Below are 10,770 nucleotides of genomic sequence, written 5' to 3'. Positions count from 1 at the left end.
CCCCCCCCCCCCCCCCCCCCCTCTTCATTTTAAGTGAATTATTAAGAATTATTAATTAAGTCATTGAGCTACCTTTTTTCTGAACTTCTGTAGTTACCCAGGAAAAGAACTGTTGGCCATGTTTGTGATATTTTACTATTTTGGGAAATCTTTGTGAATATATTTTCAAAAGTCTTGTTCTAAATGCTTTTTGGTTTAGAAACGTGTTGATACACCAGCATTCTCACTTCAGTGTCAGTAAAACAATAATTGCTCTGTTATCTCACATTTCTATAGGCTTTGGCTCAGTGTTCACTGTATAATTCTTATACAGAGAAACCTTTTGCTCTTATGAGGTAACTGACTGTGCTCTTTTGTATGTTAATAAAGTTTACTGTATGAAACTCAGCTTTGTTGTAATATATTTAACAGACAAATGTTTGTATTTGATGGTCATAATTTTGTTGCAGTAAGCCAATTTTAGCTAGTATAAAGTAGTGTGATCATTGCACAGCTGTTGCAACTGCTGATTGGTCAATTAAATTACAGGGCTTAGATATGATGTCAATAAATTGATTTCACAACCACTCCAACTAAAATAAATAAGGTAATTTAATTTCAGCTTCTGTCATTGTCAGCTTGGCATTTCCCCCTTTTTAAGCAACATAATTAGGCTACTGTAGCAAGCATTCAGTTTAACTATGTAAGTAACTCAATTTTAGCTAAATCTATACATTGTCTCGTGACTTCAAAAGCAAATTGTTTACATTGTGGTTATGACTGTATTAGCCTTGCTGATATTGTCCTAGCATAAAGAAAATGGAACCATCAGGGGCTATTGTTAAGTTGGCACTTTGGTATAAGTAGCCCAAATTATGTTGTAATTGTCTGCAAAATTATATTGTTAAACCTATAGTCCATAGCCATAACATGAGTAACATTAAAGTATACAAGTGGAATTTGGAATAACTAGTATGCTAGTTAACATCAAACTTTATGTAAATAAGGCTGACACCTAACAGTACATCAAAATTGTGATGATGACCAATAAGGTTGGGTTGTTTTGAATGCCGAACAGTTCCAAGCTTGACATATCATATAAGCCATTTAAAGTTATAATGCTACTGTAAAAGATACCTTACCTTTAGGCATGCAAGCAATCAAAAACTAACCTCCCAGAGAGGGCCCTCTTCAGTCTAGTGGAGGGGTGGTTCATTTTTCTTTTCATGATTAGTCACTTCAATCAGCGTCTGAAGCTCTAACGCCTTTTTATAAATAACAGTAAAAAATCTATAAATTTCATGGTGAGAATTAGGGGGGTCATAGAAAGTAGCCTACTCATGAAGCTTTACCTGTAAATTTCTGTAGCATTGACTGATTTTCAATTTTGACCACCCCTGAAATGGGCCATACTTTCAGGGCCGGTCCTAGCATTTTGGGGGCCCTAAGCATATTTTCTAAAATCCCCCTTCCAAGTCTCTTCTGCTCCTCATGGCTGCATTTATTTGATCAGAAATACAGAAGAAGAAGAAAACAGAAAAATAATATTGCAATTTAAAATAATGGTTTTCTATTTTAATATGCTTTAAAATATTAATTTATTCCTGTGATCAAAGCTGAAGTTTCAGCATCATTACTCCAGTCTTCAGTGTCGCATGATCCTTCAGAAATCATTCTAATATGCTGATTTATAATCAATATTGGAAACAGTTGTGCTGCTTAATATTTTTGGAACGTGATACTTTTTTCAGGATTATTTGATGAATAAAAAGTTAAAAAGAACAGCATTTATTCAAAATAGAAATCTTTTGTGACACTGAAGACTGGAGTAATGATGATGAAAAATCAGCTTTGCATGCAGAAATAACTTAGAAAACCAATATTTTAAATGGTAATAATATTTTGCAATATTAGTTTTTTTTTCTGTGTTTTTGGCCAAATAAATGCAGCCCCCCCCCCCCCCCCCCCCCTCTTCATTTTAAGTGAATTATTAAGAATTATTAATTAAGTCATTGAGCTACCTTTTTTCTGAACTTCTGTAGTTACCCAGGAAAAGAACTGTTGGCCATGTTTGTGATATTTTACTATTTTGGGAAATCTTTGTGAATATATTTTCAAAAGTCTTGTTCTAAATGCTTTTTGGTTTAGAAACGTGTTGATACACCAGCATTCTCACTTCAGTGTCAGTAAAACAATAATTGCTCTGTTATCTCACATTTCTATAGGCTTTGGCTCAGTGTTCACTGTATAATTCTTATACAGAGAAACCTTTTGCTCTTATGAGGTAACTGACTGTGCTCTTTTGTATGTTAATAAAGTTTACTGTATGAAACTCAGCTTTGTTGTAATATATTTAACAGACAAATGTTTGTATTTGATGGTCATAATTTTGTTGCAGTAAGCCAATTTTAGCTAGTATAAAGTAGTGTGATCATTGCACAGCTGTTGCAACTGCTGATTGGTCAATTAAATTACAGGGCTTAGATATGATGTCAATAAATTGATTTCACAACCACTCCAACTAAAATAAATAAGGTAATTTAATTTCAGCTTCTGTCATTGTCAGCTTGGCATTTCCCCCTTTTTAAGCAACATAATTAGGCTACTGTAGCAAGCATTCAGTTTAACTATGTAAGTAACTCAATTTTAGCTAAATCTATACATTGTCTCGTGACTTCAAAAGCAAATTGTTTACATTGTGGTTATGACTGTATTAGCCTTGCTGATATTGTCCTAGCATAAAGAAAATGGAACCATCAGGGGCTATTGTTAAGTTGGCACTTTGGTATAAGTAGCCCAAATTATGTTGTAATTGTCTGCAAAATTATATTGTTAAACCTATAGTCCATAGCCATAACATGAGTAACATTAAAGTATACAAGTGGAATTTGGAATAACTAGTATGCTAGTTAACATCAAACTTTATGTAAATAAGGCTGACACCTAACAGTACATCAAAATTGTGATGATGACCAATAAGGTTGGGTTGTTTTGAATGCCGAACAGTTCCAAGCTTGACATATCATATAAGCCATTTAAAGTTATAATGCTACTGTAAAAGATACCTTACCTTTAGGCATGCAAGCAATCAAAAACTAACCTCCCAGAGAGGGCCCTCTTCAGTCTAGTGGAGGGGTGGTTCATTTTTCTTTTCATGATTAGTCACTTCAATCAGCGTCTGAAGCTCTAACGCCTTTTTATAAATAACAGTAAAAAATCTATAAATTTCATGGTGAGAATTAGGGGGGTCATAGAAAGTAGCCTACTCATGAAGCTTTACCTGTAAATTTCTGTAGCATTGACTGATTTTCAATTTTGACCACCCCTGAAATGGGCCATACTTTCAGGGCCGGTCCTAGCATTTTGGGGGCCCTAAGCATATTTTCTAAAATCCCCCTTCCAAGTCTCTTCTGCTCCTCATGGCTGCATTTATTTGATCAGAAATACAGAAGAAGAAGAAAACAGAAAAATAATATTGCAATTTAAAATAATGGTTTTCTATTTTAATATGCTTTAAAATATTAATTTATTCCTGTGATCAAAGCTGAAGTTTCAGCATCATTACTCCAGTCTTCAGTGTCGCATGATCCTTCAGAAATCATTCTAATATGCTGATTTATAATCAATATTGGAAACAGTTGTGCTGCTTAATATTTTTGGAACGTGATACTTTTTTCAGGATTATTTGATGAATAAAAAGTTAAAAAGAACAGCATTTATTCAAAATAGAAATCTTTTGTGACACTGAAGACTGGAGTAATGATGATGAAAAATCAGCTTTGCATGCAGAAATAACTTAGAAAACCAATATTTTAAATGGTAATAATATTTTGCAATATTAGTTTTTTTTTCTGTGTTTTTGGCCAAATAAATGCAGCCTTGATGAACAGAATAGACTTCTTTAAAACATTAAAAATCTTACTGATCCCAAACTTTTGAACAGCAGTGTATATTTACTTAAGCAAAATTCAAAAAGTTTAACCATTGCATTCAGAGAAATTTGTAATATCTTATATACTAAGAAAAGCTCAAGAAACAGTCTAGGTCTTGGTGTTTTTAATAATGACACCTCTTAGCAGCAATCAACATACATACACAAGTGCCATACACTGCAATTTAGCTTTTCTCTGCCTACAACAGTGCTGCAGAACTGCTCACCTCTATGCATCACTGACATCTATTGGGCACTCTTGGTTTTACAATACACCTGCAACATCCCCCCACTTTAGTGATTCCCTTCAATTCTTTCACAAGAAAATATATAGTAAATACTTCTTGGGGAAAACAGCTTACTGAGAGTTCAAACTGTACTCTTATTACTCAAAAGTTGAATAATTGTACTTGTTTTAGCATTTCAATCAAGTCAAGTCACCTTTATTTGTATAGAGCTTTTTACAATACTGATTGTCAAAGCAGCTTTAAAGTGTCAAAACAGGAAAATAGTTAGTCAATAATGCAAGAGGGCAATAACAGAGTCATTTTTCAGCTAAAGTCAGTTCATTGATGATTCAGTGATGTCATCATCCAGTTCAGCTCTCTTCCAATAGTGTCTGTGCAATCAGTCAAGCGTCCCCAACTAAGCAAGCCAAAGGAACCAAAACTCCATTGGTGACAAAAATGGAGAAAAAAACCTTGGGAGAAACCATGCTCAGTCGGTTTCATCAAGGTGATGAGGTCTTCACAGGGGATCTGTCTCTAGGGTTTTGCTAGTTGACATGATCTCCGCTGACATTCAAGATTGTAGAGGTCATCTCTAGGTGCTGATCCACCATCTGGATCAATCAATGTTACTAATCCTTGAACTAATGTTCTTTTTGTTACTCAATGTTTATTTCACAAAATATTTGAGATATTCTGTTGGCTTCCTTGCTCTTGAGGAATGTATTAGACATCCAGCTTGAGAACTCTGTCAACTCAAGTATTGTCGGTGTACTGAGTGTTTTTTTAAATGTAGTATCACAATCCACTGACCCCACATCAGTATCCTGAGGTTGAGCACCCATGCTAGATTGAGGTAGTGCTTGAGAGACAGTTTCAGAATGCAGCACCTCCTTTTGCTGTCAACAGATCAACATGGCGATGCACTACTTTGTAGAACACAAATCCTGTGATCTCCTGAATTAATCCCTGCATCCATTTTGATCCACACCCACTGTCTTGATCTAATAACCATGGACTTCCCATGAAAGACATCATCTTGATGGTAGTATATGTCTCTGTACAATTTCAATATATGCCTCCATGTCAGTGGTACCTTTGCACATATGCCAGTCACCCATGCCGTTTGCTCTGCTGCACCCCAGTACCATGACGTTTGCTTTTGCATCTGTCACTGATGAAAGTCTGGATGGTCCCTTTGGTCTTTGTGACTGAGAACTCGATGTTCCTTTTTCCCAGAAACAAATGAAAATGTGGACTCATCTGACCACAGCACACATTTCCACTCTTTTTGATTGTCTGAGATGAGCTCTGGCCCAGAGAGCCCCATGGCATCACTGCATAGAATTGACGAATAGCTTTTTCCTTGAGTAACACAGATTCAAGTTACATTTATTGATGCAGCGGCAGACTATGTTAAGTGACAGCGGTTTTCTGAAGTGCTCCTGAGCCGATGTGGCTATATTTAACACCGCAGCATGACGGTTTCTTATGCAATGCCATCTGAGGGCTCAAAGGTCACACACATTCACCTGAGGTTTCCTGCCTTGCCCTACACAGACTGTGATTTCTCTGGATTCCCTGAATCTTTTCACAATATTATGTATGGTAATTGGTGAAAGACCTAAAGTCTTTGTGATTTTGCCTTGAGAAATGTGATTTTTGATTTGTTTGACACTTCTCATGAAATTTGGCACAAAGTGATGAGCCATGATCCAGCTTTACTTGCAAAGACTGAGATGTTTTTTTTTATACTCAATCACGATACTCTAACCTATTTCCAGTTCACCTGCTTATTGTGGACTGTTTTAAAACAGTTTAATTTGGATATTCCGTAACCTTTTCACTTTTATTGTCTCTCTGTCCCAACTTTTTTGGAGTGTGTTGCAGCCATCAAAATCAAAATTTGTTCTTTATTTCATTGCATTTTACAAAAGATATCAACTTTTTGTGGTTTGGGGTTGTATAATAGAGCAGTGATTCCCAGTCCTCGTCCTGGAGTACCCTCAACACTGTACTGTGTAAACAAACACACCTGATTCAACTCATCAGCTCATTAATAAAGACACCAAGATCTCAAATGTGTGTGTTAGATAAGACAGCCATCAAAAAATGTGCAGTGTTGGGTGTATTCCAATACCAGGATTGGGAAACACTGCTCTATTATATGTTAATGACATTAATTAGGTGGCATTTACAAGGTGGAGATCTGAAACATTCAGCTGTGTACAGTGCAGTGTTGGGGGTTCTCCAGGACCAGGATTGGGTACCACTAGAACACCAGTCAACATTGAAATCCTTTACTTGGGAATGGCGAGCGGAAAGAATTGCTTAGATTTCCAAATACCTGCCGTTCTGTGAATCTCCACCACAATGAAAAGTGATCTTTGGTCTCATCACCCCTCCTCGAGCTACCACCAGGTTTGAGCAAGGAAACATACTAAATTATTCTATCTATCTGAAATCTATAGGAAACTGGAGTAATGTGTCTCACAATTTTGATTGGACCAACATACCTTGGACTTAACTTTTTGCATGGCAGGTGGAGATGAAAATTTCGGGTAGATAGCCAGACCCATTGTTCAGGTTGGTAATCAGGGTTTGGACCTTTTGGCGACGTTTGGCTATTTGGAGAGGCTTGTGCTTGACCCCATACAGTCTTCCTGTGACGCATCTAGTCATCCACAGCTGGTTCATCTCATGGTTCATCAGACCATGGGAATAATGGAGATTGGAAGCCCAGAATGCATTTAACCCTCTGGCCCTCTTTGGTCATTTTTAAAAAATTTATATTTTGAATTTTTAAAAATCGTAGCTTCATCGGAATGAGATGACACTTGGTGACTTTTGTCACATTAGCAATATGAACACACAAACAAATCATGGACATGATTCGGATATGTTAAAGGGTAAAAAAAAAAAAATAGTCACACTTGACTTCTTCGCGGTCAAAAATGACCGACATAGGAAATGAATGGGAAATACGAAAAAATGTAAAAAACTCAGTGAATCTTTTGGTGGTACAAACTACAAATCATCCACTAGTCAGAAAAAAAGTGCGCAGCAATCAAGGGGTGACTCTAGAATATCAGGAGTGCAAAATTGATTTACCAATCAATAAATGGAAAAAATACAAAAGGGGCTCTCTCTCTCACACGTACAACACACACAGAAATGAACTGGTAAGACTGCAACAGAGCACATTGTGAGAATATGTTAAAAATAAAATCAATAAATGAAAACAAACAACAAAAGGCTCGCTTTCTCTCTCTCACTCTCACACACACACAAACACACACACACAAATGAACTGGTAAGACTGCATCAGAGTAAGACAGCTTTTATTGAAATAAAATCAATAAATCATAAATCAAAAAATCCAAAAGATATTCTCATTCTCTCTCTCTTACACACACAAACACACACACTCTCTCCAGGGCGCGTGCCTCAGCGGCTGGTGCCTCCGCGGCTGGTCCCTCCGCGGCTCGTGCCTCAGTGGCTGCTCCCTCCGCAGCTGGTCCCTCCACGGCTTGGCCTCAGCGGCTGGTGCCTCTGCGGCTGGTCCCTCCGCTTACACACACACAGAAATGAACTGGTAAGACTGCAACAGAGCACATTGTGAGAATATGTTAAAAATAAAATCAATAAATGAAAACAAACAACAAAAGGCTCGCTTTCTCTCTCTCACTCTCACACACACACAAACACACACACACAAATGAACTGGTAAGACTGCATCAGAGTAAGACAGCTTTTATTGAAATAAAATCAATAAATCATAAATCAAAAAATCCAAAAGATATTCTCATTCTCTCTCTCTTACTTTCACACACACACACACACACACACAGACAGACAGACACACACACACACAAACACAATATTTGTTTATAAAACAATCACCTTTCCCCCTGCCTGCTGCCACGGCTACTATAAAATCAAAGGATCAAATACTCTCCCCAGGACTCGTTTTTCATCTTTGTTTGCGTTCATCGAGACACACACCATAGTGTCCTTCTGCCCAGTTTATTATGTGTTTCATCATAATTGCTGTTCCCTTCTGAAGTTTTATTAACATTTATTGAATTACATTGAATAAAATATTAATTAATTACAAAATGTTTGTGTAAAGTTTTTTGAATGATCACTATTCATTCCTTATTTTGTTAGATTTTTAATGATCAAATACTGAGTAGCAAAAATGCTTTCTATGTGTTCCCTCTCTAACAAGATTTTAATGTTCGCCTGTAATCATAATGTAAAACCTGATACTTATCTAACCAAAAATATCTAAACCTTGACAAAAAGTAGTCTTTTAGAATGTCTAAATATATATATATAAAAGTAAAACCTAATAAAATGAGGAAATTATGTCTAAAACAATGGGAATCCAAAGGCCTCTGTATGTTGATTAGCTGATTGGCATGTCACCATATTCTAATTTGTTGAGATAGTGAATTGGTGGGTTTTTGTTAAATGTGAGCCAAAATCATCACAATTAAAAGAACCAAAGACTTAAACTACTTCAGTCTGTGTGCATTGAATTGATTTAATACACGAGTTTCACAATTTGAGTTGAATTACTGAAATAAATTAACTTTTCCACGACATTCTAATTTATTGAGATGCACCTGTATATCTATATAGGGTGCTAATACAAGGTTACGCAACATTACACAAGTTTTAATTTTTTTAATGCCTCCAGATGGCCCAATTCTCACTTAAAAAAATGGATTTTAAATGCCTTCACTCTATTTTAATGTGAAATATTGCATTTATTAAAAAATAGTAAATAAATAAAGAGATAAAAAATATACAGTATATTAATTCTAATGGAGAAAACAGCTCATTAAAATGTTATAAATATTGCATAGTATCATAAAATTCCCTCAAAATCATAAATAATAATAAAAAAATATTATTGAACAAAAATAGATTACATTGATTTTCCTGAAAAAAAAAAAAGAAGTTAAATTTCAAGGCTTCGGTCACTTTTGACCGCGAAGAAGGCAAGTGTGACTCCTAAACGAAGAGGGCCAGAGTTAAAGGAAGTTGTGCCAGTAGAGAGTTTGTGGAGGGAATTCTGGGCATACATTTCCCAAAGCAAAAAACAGCTTTAATCGGACTGATTAGATGACAGTAGGAGTTTAGATATTGTTCCAGTTCCTGCTTGAGTTCCTGTTTGACTGAGGGTGATATCTAGAGGTTTGGCTCACATTGACATTTAGTTATTTGAAGAATGCCTTCCATAGGCAGGAAGTGAACTGTGCACCTGGGTCAGAAACAATGTCTTCTGGTAACTTGGATACTGGAATGAGGTGGCAGGCTTTGGAAAAGTGATCAACAACTATAAGTATGACCGTGTTTCCTTGAGAAATGGGTAGATCTGTAATAAAGTCTAGGGCTATATGAGACAAAAGCTGTTGGGGTAAAGGCAACTTCGCTGGAGAGCCATGGTGCTGCGAGAGTATCACTCTTTTGTCTGTATCAGAGGCATCTATTTCTTAAACAAAAGGTAGAGACGGTATAACAAGTGACATTCCACTTTAGCTTCTTAGTGGCTCCCCAGAGAATCAATGTGAGAGGTCATGCTGAAGTTTCTGATAAAGCATCTGTAGAAGTTAGAGAATCCTAGAAACATTTGAAGTTATTTTACTGTAGTCAGTAGTGGGCAGCTTGCTACCCCATCTGGACTGAGTATATATCCAAGGAAAGCAATGGTTATTGTGTGGAACTCACACGTCTTCAGGTGCTGCTGTACCAACTTAACATGCTTAATGTGTTTTTTCTAATGTTGAGGAATAAATCAAAATGTCATCAATGTAGATTATGACCCTCTTGTTTAGCATGTCTGTGAAGGCCTCATTATCAAAAGCTAATACTGATAGTTCTGGTAGAGAACTCAATTTTTGTCCCCTTCCCGGATGTGGATGAAATTGTAGACGTTGTATAAGTCAAGTTTTATTTAGTTCTTTGCGGAGCAGAGCAGTTTAGGTTGAGTGGCTTTGATTTTGCTGAATGTCTTCTTAGTGAAAGTAGATTAGATTGTGTTGATTTGTGAGGGTACACTTCTTAGAAAAGTAGAAATAGTTTTTAAAGTAACAAACCTGAAATTTGTTTCATCCCATATATTCAGACTTTCATTCCATATATTCATGTTTTATCCCATATATTCAGACTTCCATTCCATATATTCAAGTTTCATTCCAGATATTCTGACTTTCATTCAATATATTCAAGTTTCATTCCAGATATTCTGACTTTCATTTAATATATTCAAACTTTCTTTCCATATATTCAGACTTTCATTTCATATATATTCAAGTTTCATTCTATATATTCAAACTTCCATATATATATATATATATATATATATAATGAAACTTGAATATATGGAATGAAAGTCTGAATATATGGGATGAAACTTGAATATATGGGATGAAACTTGAATATACAGTATGTCTAAAACTATATGGCATTTTAGTCAAAAGACTAAAATTAAAACTAAATTTCCTGCCAAAATTAACACGGGTACTGTGTGAAATGTCTGAGATGATGGAAATCAAGATGACAGTATGTACACTCCAAACTGTTTGTATTGTTTGGAATATGACCAGCTATTGCCAAAATTTT

At 35.8% G+C, this 10,770-nt stretch overlaps 1 protein-coding gene across 1 annotated transcript in view; it reads left to right on the top strand.

Moving 5' to 3' along the window:
- The window catches only part of timeless (timeless circadian clock), a gene marked incomplete at its 5' end in the record, with an annotated part of 71,144 nt that extends 68,831 nt beyond the window's left edge, over nucleotides 1-2,313 (top strand). Inside the window, one exon of the mRNA XM_016496158.1 lies at nucleotides 2,127-2,313. The remainder of the gene's footprint in view (nucleotides 1-2,126) is intronic.
- Nucleotides 2,314-10,770: the final 8,457 nt, after the last annotated feature.

This window comes from Sinocyclocheilus anshuiensis, unplaced genomic scaffold (assembly GCF_001515605.1).
Source record: "Sinocyclocheilus anshuiensis isolate Anshui unplaced genomic scaffold, SAMN03320099.WGS_v1.1 scaffold746, whole genome shotgun sequence".
Classification (NCBI taxonomy): Eukaryota; Metazoa; Chordata; class Actinopteri; order Cypriniformes; family Cyprinidae; genus Sinocyclocheilus; species Sinocyclocheilus anshuiensis.
This window is presented reverse-complemented; position numbering and strand designations above follow the sequence as displayed.